The 12,774-nt window shown below is 35.0% G+C and overlaps 1 long non-coding RNA gene across 1 annotated transcript in view; it reads right to left on the bottom strand.

Moving 5' to 3' along the window:
* Nucleotides 1-10,601: 10,601 nt before the first annotated feature.
* LOC116270788 overlaps nucleotides 10,602-12,774 on the bottom strand; it is a 79,117-nt gene continuing 76,944 nt past the window's right edge. The window contains exon 3 of the long non-coding RNA XR_004179016.1: nucleotides 10,602-11,489. This is a non-coding gene — a long non-coding RNA (uncharacterized LOC116270788). The remainder of the gene's footprint in view (nucleotides 11,490-12,774) is intronic.

Genomic DNA, 12,774 nt, shown 5'->3' with positions numbered 1-12,774 from the left:
TTTTGTTTTTGTAAAAAATCTTTTGTATATCTTTATTCTCATATTGATTGATTTTTAGGATTCATTTTCTTAAAGCAGAGAAAAATAAATATTGGGAGAGAACTCTACATTGCAGATTTTTAGCTAAGGAAGTTTCATTTATGTCATGCCACTCTGCCATACGTTTTCCACCAAGGTCTCTTCATTACTTCTCTTCACTCAGGGATGCCACTCCTGTTTAGGTCTCATTCTACCTCTTCGGCGATTCCTGCCCAGTCTCCTTGTCTCTTTTGCCTCATCTCACCAACCCCTAATGCAGTCTTCCAGGGCTCATTCCAAGGACAGTTTTGCTGTTCATACTCATTCCTTATTTGATCTCATCCAGTCCCTTTGCTTTTTAATGGTTCCCAAAATTACATCTCCAGTCCCAACTTTCTGCTAGGCTCATTATTCCAACCGCCTGTTAAGTGCATCATTTTGAAAGGTAAAAAGACATCTTAAAGCGAACATAGCAAAAATTAAACTGTGGATATTTCTTTCAAATCTGTATCTCCTAGAGTCTTTTCAGTAATGGCAAGTCCATTTTTTCAGGTGCTTATATCCAGATCCTGGAGTTATCCTTGACTTTCACTCTGCACATTCAATCCATTAGAAAAAACCTGCTTCCTCAGCTGTAGGATTTATCTAGACTCTCACCACTTCTGCCTTTCACTGCAAGGAGCTGAGTTTGCATCAACATCAACATCAACAGCAATAGATCTGTAACTGTCTCTCTCCTTTCTCCCTTATGGTCTATACTCAAAAGCCAGAGCAATTTTTTGAAAATGAAAGTCACATCATGTCCTGCTCTGTCCTAAACCCTCTACTAACTCATCAATCCACTTGAACTAAAATTTTATGGTCCTATGAATCTGGTGATCTTCCACCTGGGTTCAACTCCTTCCACTTCCCCATCATTTACTTCAGTCCAGCCTGGCTGATCTCCCTGCTGTTTCTTTGCTCTGCTCCTTCCTTGGGGTCTTTGCACACACTGTTTGTGCTCTTTGAAATGTCTTCCCCCAGGAATATAGTTTATTCCTTCAGGTCCCATAAGCCTTTGTTCAAATGTCACCTCATCAGAGACTCCTTATTTAACCAAACTATTTAAAGTAGCACCCCTCTGTCCCAGCCTATTTTGCACTGCTATAAAGGAATACCTGAGGCTGGGTAATTTATAAAGACAAGAAGCTTATTTGGCTCACAGTTCTGTGGGCTGTACAAGGAGCATGGCACCAGCCTCTGTTTCTAGTGAAGGCCTAAGGAATCTTCCAATCATGGCAGAAAGAAAAGAGGAAGGGGAGTCTCACATGGTGAGAGGAAGGAAGGAAGAGAGTAGGAGATGCCAGGCTCTTTTTAACAATTGGATCTGGGAACTAATGGTAAGAATGCACTCATTACGCAGGAATGGCACCAAGCTGTTCATGAGGCATCCACCCTATGACCCAAACATAGGTCATATAGCAGGTCCACCCGGCTCTACCTCAAACATTGGGGATCTCATTTCAACATGGGACTTGGAGGGGAAAATTATCTGAACCGTATCACCCTTCCTGCCCACTCACTCTCCATTCTTTCCCTGCCTTATTTTAACACATAGCCCTTATTTCCATCCCCAGGTATATACTTCCTATTTTCCTGTGTATTGTCTATCTCCTCAGTAGGATGTAAAATCCCTGCAAACAGGCACTTCTAGTGTTTTATTCATTGACAGTTCCCCAGTGCCTAGAGCAGTGCATGATTCATAGTAACTAATCAATACATGAATAAATTGGCATTTTTTTTTTTTGAGATGGAATTTTGCTTTTGTTGCCCAGGCTGGCTCACTGCAACCTCTGCCTTCCAGTTTCAAGTGATTCTCCTGCCTCAGCCTCCCAAGTAGCTGGGATTACAGGCTCCCACCACCACAACTGGCTAATTTTTGTATTTTTAATAGAGATGGGGTTTCACCATGTTGGTTAGGCTGGTCTCGAATTTCTGACCTCATGATCTGCCCACCTTGGCCTCCCAAAGTGCTGAGATTACAGGCGTGAGCCACCGTGCCTGGCCAAATTGGCCTATTCTTATTTAAAAATGTCCGTGGGTAGGAGATCCAGAGGGAAATTAGAAACCCAGGATCAGAAAAAGATTGTCTTTGAGCCTTGCTCTTCAAATTGTGGCATCACCTGGGTGCTCAGTTCATTCAAGATTCAGAGTTTCAGGCCCCCAACCCAAACCTACTGGAACAGATTCTTCAGTTAAATTAGTCAGTTAAAATCTAAAGTTGATTTTAATTGTTCCAGGCCACATTGGTGTTATTTCATCCATTTTGGTGGGCATTGAGATAACATGGCTGTAGCTGTATGGGCCTCCTCTGTACCCTGGAGCAGGTATGGACTTCAACATGGAAATTGGTAGAGCTCACAAATACACACTTTAACGAGAGGTTCTCTAGTCACACACACTGGAGTAAGAAGTACTGTCCTAGAATTCCCAGGTGGGTCTCTATCTTTCCTCGATGAAACACCTGATCCTGTTTGAACAAGGTTGCTGATTGTCTAGTATCTCACATTGGGTGGTCTTTCCGTGTTTTCTTCCTTCCAGCACTTGTGACCCATAAATGGTTGATAAATGAGGAAAATGACTTGAATCAGGGAAACTAATAAGACTAGGTATCCTGCTGTCATTCAATCTTTGACATACAAAAGACCTACCCAGAAGACTCTGCAGGGGCAATAGCATCACTCTGAAGATCATGGTGCTCTATCAAGAAGTGTGTTGCCAATTTAAGCCAAACAAGTGTCCATTGAGAATCACCACAGGCTCAGCCTTCCCACTGTGGTGATCTGAGAAGACAGGCACTGTGTGTAGCAGAACTTAATGTTCAGAGAGACAGAAGGGAGACAAAGCAGCCGCATGTGCATTGCACTTCATTCTTCTTTCTGGTGGTCTTGCAAAGAGCCTCTCCTCTCCTGGTAGCTGCTATAATTAGTATCCTATTATCTTGTCACTGTTCAAATTTGATTTGCTAAATCATTCTGAACTTCCCTGGCAGGCTGCTGGTGCAAGGTCAGAAAATAACATTTCATACTTATTTTAGGCCAGCTTGCCTAGAAGCAGGGTCTGAGATGGGGATTTAAATGCATGTGATTAGTTGGAAGAGTGCTCTTAGGAGAAGGGCGGAAAGTAGGATAGGACAGGAGAAGAAACTCAGCAAAGATGTGGTTCAGATGAGGTTTCATCTCGGTCGGATCCTACAGGAAGCTATAGAGAATGAAGGGCACCAGAGACCAAGTCGTACCCTGAGGCAAAGAGGCTGGTCCTTTGAACCCTCGTACCAATCAGCTACAGATTGTCCCCAGAAATTTAGTGTAACCCCATAACTCCCATATATTTCTCGGTGAGACAACTCCTCTAGACCAAGGTCGCAGTAGAAGGAGGAAAGCAGTTATCTGGAAGCAAACAATACTCACAGCAACAGGGGACGGGACTCCTCAGATGAAGTGTATCTTGACAATACTTACTAGCAATTGTTTAGTTATTTTAGGCAAAAAAGGAAACTTTTCCAATTTTAGATATTAATTTTTTAAAATTTCATTACCCTTCACTGCTTCAAGTTCAGTATAACTATTAACTCATTTAATCCCCATGACAGCCCAGGAATGTATGTGCTATTGTTGTTTTCATTTTACTGATAAAGAACTAGAAGCACTCAAAACCTTGGATAGTTGCATAATTACACAGCAGAGGTAGACATGAGATGGGGCAGTCTGGCTCCAGATTCTTTATTCTTAGCTATGAGGTATCAACCGAATGACTGCCATTCTGAGAGTAGGCATGGCATCATATACCCTCACTCAATGCTTGACACATTGTAGGTGCCCATTTTATGTTGCCTAAATGAAACCAAATGAAACAAATGGACAAAGAAACAATCTTGGATAAAATATGGACCCCAAAGATCTTGTATAGGTTAGCTTTTGTTGCACATTAAAGAGTCTTAAAACTTAGTAACTTAAAACAACAAATATTAACTAACTTTCAGTTCTGTGGATTAGCAATTTGGGCTAGAAACATCTGGGTGGTTCTCTTGTTCTTTACGGGCGCAGGCCTGCATTTCATGGTCAGCTGCCAGTTTTTTCTAGGCGGCTCTACCTCTTTGATTAGTTGTCTAAAAGCTGGAGTAATGGGAGCAAGTGGGCCATGTGACTATGATTATCTGACCAGTTATCTTGGGCTTGTCCACCTAGTATCACGGCAAGATTCCAATAAGGAGAATTCAAGCATGCAAGAGGGCTTGAAGCCTACAGTAAGTATCATACCATCACTTTTGTTTCATTCAACTGGCCCAAATCAGTCACATGACAACTGCAGATTCAAAGAATGAAATAGACTTCGTATTTTGGTGGGAGAAGTTACTGAATCATATTGCAAAAAGACAAGGAAACAGGGAGGGGAATAATTCGTAACCATTTTTGGCTTTTACCACAGAATCTTTCTGCATCTGTTAGTTATATATAAAAATGCCATATAAACCCTTCCTTCGTATTTAGTGCTTTCTTTTACATATAAAATGTGGATAATATTAGGTTGGAAAACTTAGAAACCAAATTACTACTGTTAATTGGTTAAAAAAATCAGAGTGCCTTCTGAAACAACAAGCTTGCCTCTTGATGCTTTTTATCTTTTTTGGCTCTTGATGTTTTTTTATCTTTTTTGCCTCTGAAAATATTGTAAAAATATCTCATTAGCAGTTCTCGAGCCCTATTTGTATATCTCTATTTTAAACAAAGTTAAAATAGAATAAAATGTTGGAGCTCCCACTCACCCAATCTAGTACCCAGTTTTACTCTCCAGAGTGACCAACCACAAGAGTCATCTGCATGTATTTCCTAACGTGATCTCCCTGGACGGGAGCATATTGTTACACTGTCCTCTTTCTCACTTAGCACTCTGTCTTGGAGAGATTTTCATATTAGCAAAAACAGTTTTACTTCATTTTAAGAAACCATATAGTGGTCCCTCCAAAGTCTAGAAATATACCATAATTTACTTACTTCTTTGTAGATGATTATTTTTATTGCTCCCAAATGTTTGTTTCTACAGCCAGTGATGGGGAATAAATTTTTTTCATATTTCATTGGATTCTTTATGGGAGAAAATCTAGGAGAACTCTAGAAGTGGAATTTTTGTTTTAAACATGACTTTTAAAAAATCTGAAAGATACTGCTAAATGAACTGCAATGAGGGTGTGCCAAGCCTACCAATTTTAGATTCCTGTAAACAATGCATGACAGTAGGATTTCTCCACATGCTCATATAGTACATATTGGCAAATATTTACATTTTATCACTGTTCAACTCTTGCCATTTTGAGAGGTATGGTTACATGGTTATTTAATTTGCATGTTTTTAAAATAAATGAGGTTATATGCAATTCCATAAATTTATAGACTATTTAAATTTAATTTTGTTAAATGCCTGTTCATATTTTTCACTTATCTTAATATCGTGTTATTGATATTGCAGGGAAAACATTATATAAATGTTTTATATAATAAAGAAAATTAAGTATTTTGTGTATTGCAAATATTGCTTCTGTTTTTTCATCTGCTTTATTGAGAGATACAATACTCACACAGGAAAATGAACTCATCTAAAGTACAAAGTTCAAACGATTTTGGCAAATATGTGCAGCAATGTAATCATAACCCAAATAAAGATATTCTTGGCTTATTTTTTGTCTACAATCCATTTCAAGTTAATATTTGTGTATGATGATAGTCAAGTATTTTTTCTGTATAAATATACAATTGTTCCAACATCATCAGTTTAAAAGAGTTTTTTCCCATTAAGTTGTCTAGAATATTTCTAGTAGTCCAGAAATTTCCTCCTGTCTTTTCTAGTCAATCACTTACACTTCTACAGAAGCAGCCACTATTCTGACATCTAAGTATGTATACTCTTTTGCATGTGGCTTCTAACATATATGTAGCATTTTCAACTACAGCATTTCTTTCATCAGTAGCTTGTTGCTTCTTGTTTTGAAGTTGTTTTAGTATACTCTCTTTCTACAGTTTGCCTGTTCACCTGTTGATGGACATATGAAACATTCTGTATTTTGTACTATTATGAATTAAGTTGCTATGAATATTCCTATGCATACATTTATTTCTCCTGAATATCTACCTAAAAGTGGAATAACTAAGACATGGAGTAGATATATTTTTAATTTTATTTGGATTGTCAAACTAATTCTCAGAGTGATTATACCACTTTATACTTTCACTAGCAATGTATGCATATTTCCAGGTTCTCCACATGTCAACACTGATGAATGTCAGTCTTTATATTATTTTGACATGTGTGTATAGTATATCTCCTGTGATATTATTTTGCATTTCTTTGATAATTAATGATGTTGATCATTTTCTCATGTGATTGGTGGCCTTTTATCCATCTATTGTGTAGTATCTGTCCAAATGTTTCACCTCTTTTAGTTGGGTTCACTTTCTGTTAGTATTGATTTGTAGAAATTCTTCGTTCAGGATATGAGTTTTTTTGTTACATATATATTGCACATATTGCCAAAGTCTATGATTTGCCTTTCCATTTTTATAGTGGTGTTATTTTTGATTAGCATGTGATTTTAATTTTGATAAAATCTTATTTGTGAATTTGCTTTTTTTTAGGTTAGTGCTTTTTTTTAATAACTTTATAGTAAATCTTTGCTTATTTTTGTCTATGAGCTATTTCAAATTAATATTTGTGTATGATAATGGTCAAGTTTTTTTCTATGTGAATATGCATAGAATATTCTATGCATGTGAATATGCATAGAATAGATGATGTTCCAACATTATATTTTTTCCCACTATGCTGCTAGATATCTGAGTTCCATCTCTGAGCTTTCTATTTTATTCCACGTTATACTTGTCTATCTTTACACCACAATCACACTGTATAAATTACTGTCAATCTTTAGGAAGTCTTAAAATCATGTAGTCTAATTCTTGATTTTATTCTTCACAATTATTTCAGTATTATAGATCTTTTACATTTCCATATTTATTTAAAATCAGCTTATCGTTTCCATAAGGAAGATTCCTGAAGTTTTAGTTGGGATTGTGTTGAACCTATAAGTTAATATAGGAAGATTTGATATCTACAAATTTTGAGTCATTCAGTCCACTAACTTAGTATATTTCTCATTTTACTTAGGACTTCTTTAATTTTTCACAGCAATGTTTTAACCGTTTTCAGCATGGAGATATTACATGTAATTCATTAATTAGATTTCTAGAATTTAATTTTTGAAATTATGAAAATGCCATTGTTTTAAATTATAAGTTGAAGAAATTCTATTCCTAACTTGCTAAGGGATTCACTTATTAAGCATTAGTGTAAAATTTCATGAAATGATTTTCAATATCTATTGAGCTGATCATACTTTTCCTTTATTATATTAATTTAGCACATTATATTCATTGCTTTTCAAATGCCAAATCAACTTCACACTCCTTGGATAATTTTGACTTGGTTATGGTTTACATATTGCTGAATTCAATTTGCTAAATCTTTCTAAAGAATATTTATGTCTGGTTAATGAAGTATATTAGTATTTAATTTTTTTTCTCATGCTTTGATATCAGGGTTTTGCTGGTTTCATATAACTACAGCAGTTATGTGTATGAATCTTGAGAAGCCAAACTGGAGAAAAAAATATCCAATCTTGTAAGTTACTATATAAAATATTTATGATTAATTTGAACACTTTATGTTTAACTACTTAGCCAGCCTTTGTCTACTAATTTTTCATGTTTCTATCAAAGATATCATATGTTGATGTGTAAAACATAAAGTTTTATATCATAAAGTATTTAATTTTTGAATTTTGACTTCTCACACAAGACAAATATAAATTAGACATGGTAGAACAAACTTTTATTCTTACCTCTTAAAATTTTTATAAACTAATGCCTATTCCCTAACTTTTGTTCCTTTGCCCCAATTAGAAAAAGAAAAAATATCACGGAAAAATAGAGAAAACTGTTTCTTCAAAGAAACCATGAATAATATTATAAAGCCACCTTTTTTAAGACTGCAAAATCTTGAACAAGATGGGAAGCAATAAAAATACTGCCTGACACTTGCCACTATAGTGCTGTCTGGAGTCAAATAGAGATACTATGTATTTTTTGTTTTTGTTTTTAGAGATTGGGTCTCACTTTCCACCACACCCAGCTAATTGTTAAATTTTTTATAGTGACAGGATCTCATCATTTTGCCCAAGTTGGTCTTCAGCTTCTGGGCTCAAACGATCCTCTTGTCTGGGGTTCCTGAAGTTCTGGGACTATAGGTGCAAGCTACCCTGCCCAGCCAATATTCTGTATTCTAAATACTGTTTTTCTTTTCTTTTCTTTTTTTTTTTTTTGAGACAGAGTCTCGCTCTGTCGCCCAGGCTGGAGTGCAGTGGCGCGATCTCGGCTCCCTGCAAGCTCCGCCTCCTGGGTTCACGCCATTCTCCTGCCTCAGCCTCCTGAGTAGCTGGGACTACAGGCGCCCCCGACCGCGCCCGGCTAATTTTTTGTATTTTTAGTAGAGACGGGGTTTCACCGTGGTCTCGATCTCCTGACCTTGTGATCCGCCCGCCTCGGCCTCCCAAAGTGCTGGGATTACAGGTGTGAGCCACCGCGCCCGGCCTAAATACTGTTTTTCTGAAAGGCTCGTCCAAGTATCCATTAGTTATGGTGATGTGATTCCAGACCACAGGTGACAACAAATTTTCTTTGGAGTTCAAATTCAACCATAGATTTCAAGGATAGGCTAAGAAACAAGGCAAAAAAAAAAAAAAAAAAAAAAAACAAAAAAAACATAAGAGTATTCACAACATTAGAAACCACAACACAAACCAAAATGCTCATCAAAAGGATATTGCAGACTAGTCCGATGTCAGTATTCGATATTGGATACAATGGGACAAAATTCTAAGGGATAGAAGATACAGCTTGAAATATTTGTTCCCCGTTATATATTTATTCACATATAATAGCTACATGTTCAAACATGCAAGATTGGAGATCACAGCAGTCATAAACCCTGCCTATATATATATAAAAAATCAAACCAATCTAGAAATAAATCCAAGTTTAAAATTCAAGAATGGAGGAAAAATTCAACATAGAAGTAAAGGTAATGATCATTGAATCCTCTAAACTTTAAAATCAAGATCAAACAATAACCAGTATATTGATTATAACATTTTTGTCAATGTAAACATAATAAATAAACATCAAATGTGTGTTTATAATACATAAACACCAGATGTCATAGGGGAGTTTGGAGAGAATATTCTAGTTCCCTTATCATTCAGAGAAGGAAATCAATAGAGCCTATCTAAATTTGAAACACAAAGTTAAAAAAAGTTACTCTAATGTCTTAAAGTGCCTCTAATTTAATTTGTTAATTTCATATTTTTTTTTGGTAATTAATGTCAGGTGGTGAAGAAACATTTATCTGAGGTTCAATACTTCTAATTTCAATGCAATTTCCCCCCCATTAGATGTAAATTCTAACTATGTCTAAATAAGTGTAGCATTACTGTGAGATACCATCTTTGTAAAAAGTATTTGTATTTTTTTATTATTCATCATTATATACATGCCTATATACATATATATATCTGAAATAATATACATGCATATCTACATATATACCTGAAATAATATGCTTAAATATTGACAATGATTACTTTTGAGTAATAAATATGGAGTGATTTTGAAAATATTTTATATTTTTTGAATTATCTGATTTTTAATATAATGGCTATATATTATTTGTGTAACTCTTTATACATGAAATCATCTTTTGAAAAATTAATTACAGAAATTAATGTAAATGATATTTGATTTCATAAGTTAAGATTGAAAATCATATAAATTATACAAACTAGCCAAAGATATTTAAAAATGTGTATTTACAGAAATACATTGTTTTAAAGGCAAAGGACAAAAACAAACAATTCACAAAAAAATGAAGTATTACTGGCTAATACATTTTAAGTAAATAGTGCAAATTCTCCAGTAATCAAAGAAATTCAAGCTCAAATCAGCTGACGTGTGGTTTTTTCCTAACCTGCTAATAAAGGTTTATTGGGATAGGCCTTCTTACATCATAATGACAGAAGTAGATAAATTGATACAATTTTTCTGAAATCCAATTTAAAAACATATGTCAATGCACATAATTTTGTGCAACTTTGGGAACTTGAGCCTGTAAAAATACTCTAAGATATAACCAAAGATTTTTGGGAATGAATATGTATTACCATTCTTTCTAGAAGTAAAAAAGAGGAAATAATTAAATGTTCAACTATAGGAAAAAGATTAAAATTTATAATACATAACAATTATTTACTGAGTTCTTATAACATGTTCAATTTTGTTAAAAGATTTGCTTATACAATCTCATTTTATCCTTATAATGACACAGAAGAGCAGTGACCATTCACATTTTATACTTGAGAGTTTGACCATTAGAGACAATAGGAAATATAGTTGAGATTACCGAACTCATTGGTGGTAAGGCTGGATTCAGTGTGGTTAAAAAATGAACATTCATCAATATTATGTACTTCCTTCCTCCATAGTGATATTGTGCACCCATTTTAGATGAAATATATTATAGAATTTTAAGAAGAGAGATACAAGGAAGAAAGTAAATATTACTCACAAACCCACTCAGAGATATCCAATGTTAGGGCATTTAATTTATTTCTGTCTTCATTCAAATGTAATACTTCTCTCTCATATAGACAGATGGATAAAACTGGGATCTAATATATAAATATTTTATATTGTCTATCCATTTACTTTCATATTTCAAATATTTCAAATTATTAAATATTATTTGAAAACTGTTTTTATGGAATACATTATAATCTGTTCTGTTATTTCCTACTCTGCAAACCTAGAGTTTTAGAACACCTTTATAAAAACAAGTAACACTGTAATAAACATCTTTGTACTAAAATGTATCTCCAAATTCCTTAGTATAGACATTGGAAGAGAAATTACTAGACCCAAGGGTGCTTATGTTTTTAAAGCCTTTTTATATATATAACCAAACTTTAAAGAAAACAAATACCATTTATACTTGGCCAGCAGTGTTTGCAGTCAATTTCAATGATGACTCAACATAATGAAAATTTCATTTAAAATGGATGTACAATGTTATTGCAGAGGAAGGAAGTCCATATATTGGGGAAAATGAAAAACTTTTAAAAGGAAGATATTTTGTTAGGAAACTCTGGAACATACCCCCAAAAACAACAAAAAATGTCATTTTACAGTAAAGGTGCCATTGTAATGTGATGGGAAAATGACTATCTGTTCAATAAATGGTTCTGTGACAATTAGATATCCACATGGAAAACAATTCATCTGAGTCTTAACTTATATCCTGCACAAAACATCGATTCCAGTTGTATCATAGACCTAGAAGAGAAAAATGAAAGAGTAAGGTAAAGCAATCTTGTCCAGTATAAACATAATGCAAGCCCTATTGAGGTATAACTCACATACTATACATCCACTCATTTAAAGTATATAATTCAATGGGATTTATTAGGTTGGTGCAAACATAATTGCAATTTTTGCCTTTAAAAGTAAATGCAAAAAACACAATTATGTTTGCACTAACTTAATATTATATTCACACAGTTGTGCAACTATCACCACAATCAATTTTAGAACATTTTCATCACCTCCCTAAAAAACCTGTATCATTAGCAGCCACTTCCCTTGGCCCCTCCCCACCCCCGCCGCCAAATCCACCAGCTTTATGCACCACTAATCTACTTTCTGTCTCTATAAATTTGTCTATTACGGATATTTTATATACATAAAATCATTACAATGGGGTCTCTTGTGATTTTGTTTTCACTTAACGTGTTTTCCAGGTTCATCCATGTTGTAACATGAAGAAATATACTGCCATTTTTTTTTATGGACAGATAATATTCCACTGTATGGATACACCACATTTTGCATATCCATTAATCAGTTGATGCATATTTGGGTCGTTTCCAATTTTTACTACTGTAATTCATGCCACTCTAAACATTCAGATACAGGTTTTATAGACATATGTTTGCCTTTCTCTTAGGTATAACTAGCAGTGGAAATGCTGAGTCATATAGTAGGTCTATGCTTAATATACGAGGAACTGCCAGGTTGTTTTCCAATGCAGCTGCATCATTTTGCATCCCTACCACTAATATATGAATGTTCTCATTTTTCCACATCCTAGCCAACATGTGTATTCTTTCTTTTTCATTCTAGCTATTCTAATGTGGGCAAAGTAGGATCAAATTTTTGTTTTGACTAAGTTTCCATGATGAATAATGCTGTAGTTTGAATATCTGTTTCTTCTTAAACTCATGTTGGAATTTAATTATTTTAACACTATTAAGAGGCAGGACTTTTAAGAGGTTAGGCCATGAGGGCTCTAACCTCATGAACAAGTTAATACTGTCATAACAGAAGTGGGTTTTTTATCATAGGAGTGGATTTCTTGTAAAAGGATGAGGTTGGCTCCTTTTTGCCCATCCCTTCCTTTCCTCTTGCCACCTCCAACTCCTTCTCCTTCTTCTCCTCTCTCTCTCTTTTTCTCTCTCCTTCCCTTTTTGCCCTCTCTTTGTCTTTTCATCATGGAATTATGTAACAAGGAGGAACCCTTGCCAGATGTGTTCCCTTAGTCTTGGACTTCCCAGCCTCTAGA

This window comes from Papio anubis, chromosome 16 (assembly GCF_008728515.1).
Source record: "Papio anubis isolate 15944 chromosome 16, Panubis1.0, whole genome shotgun sequence".
In the NCBI taxonomy this organism is placed as follows: Eukaryota; Metazoa; Chordata; class Mammalia; order Primates; family Cercopithecidae; genus Papio; species Papio anubis.
This window is presented reverse-complemented; position numbering and strand designations above follow the sequence as displayed.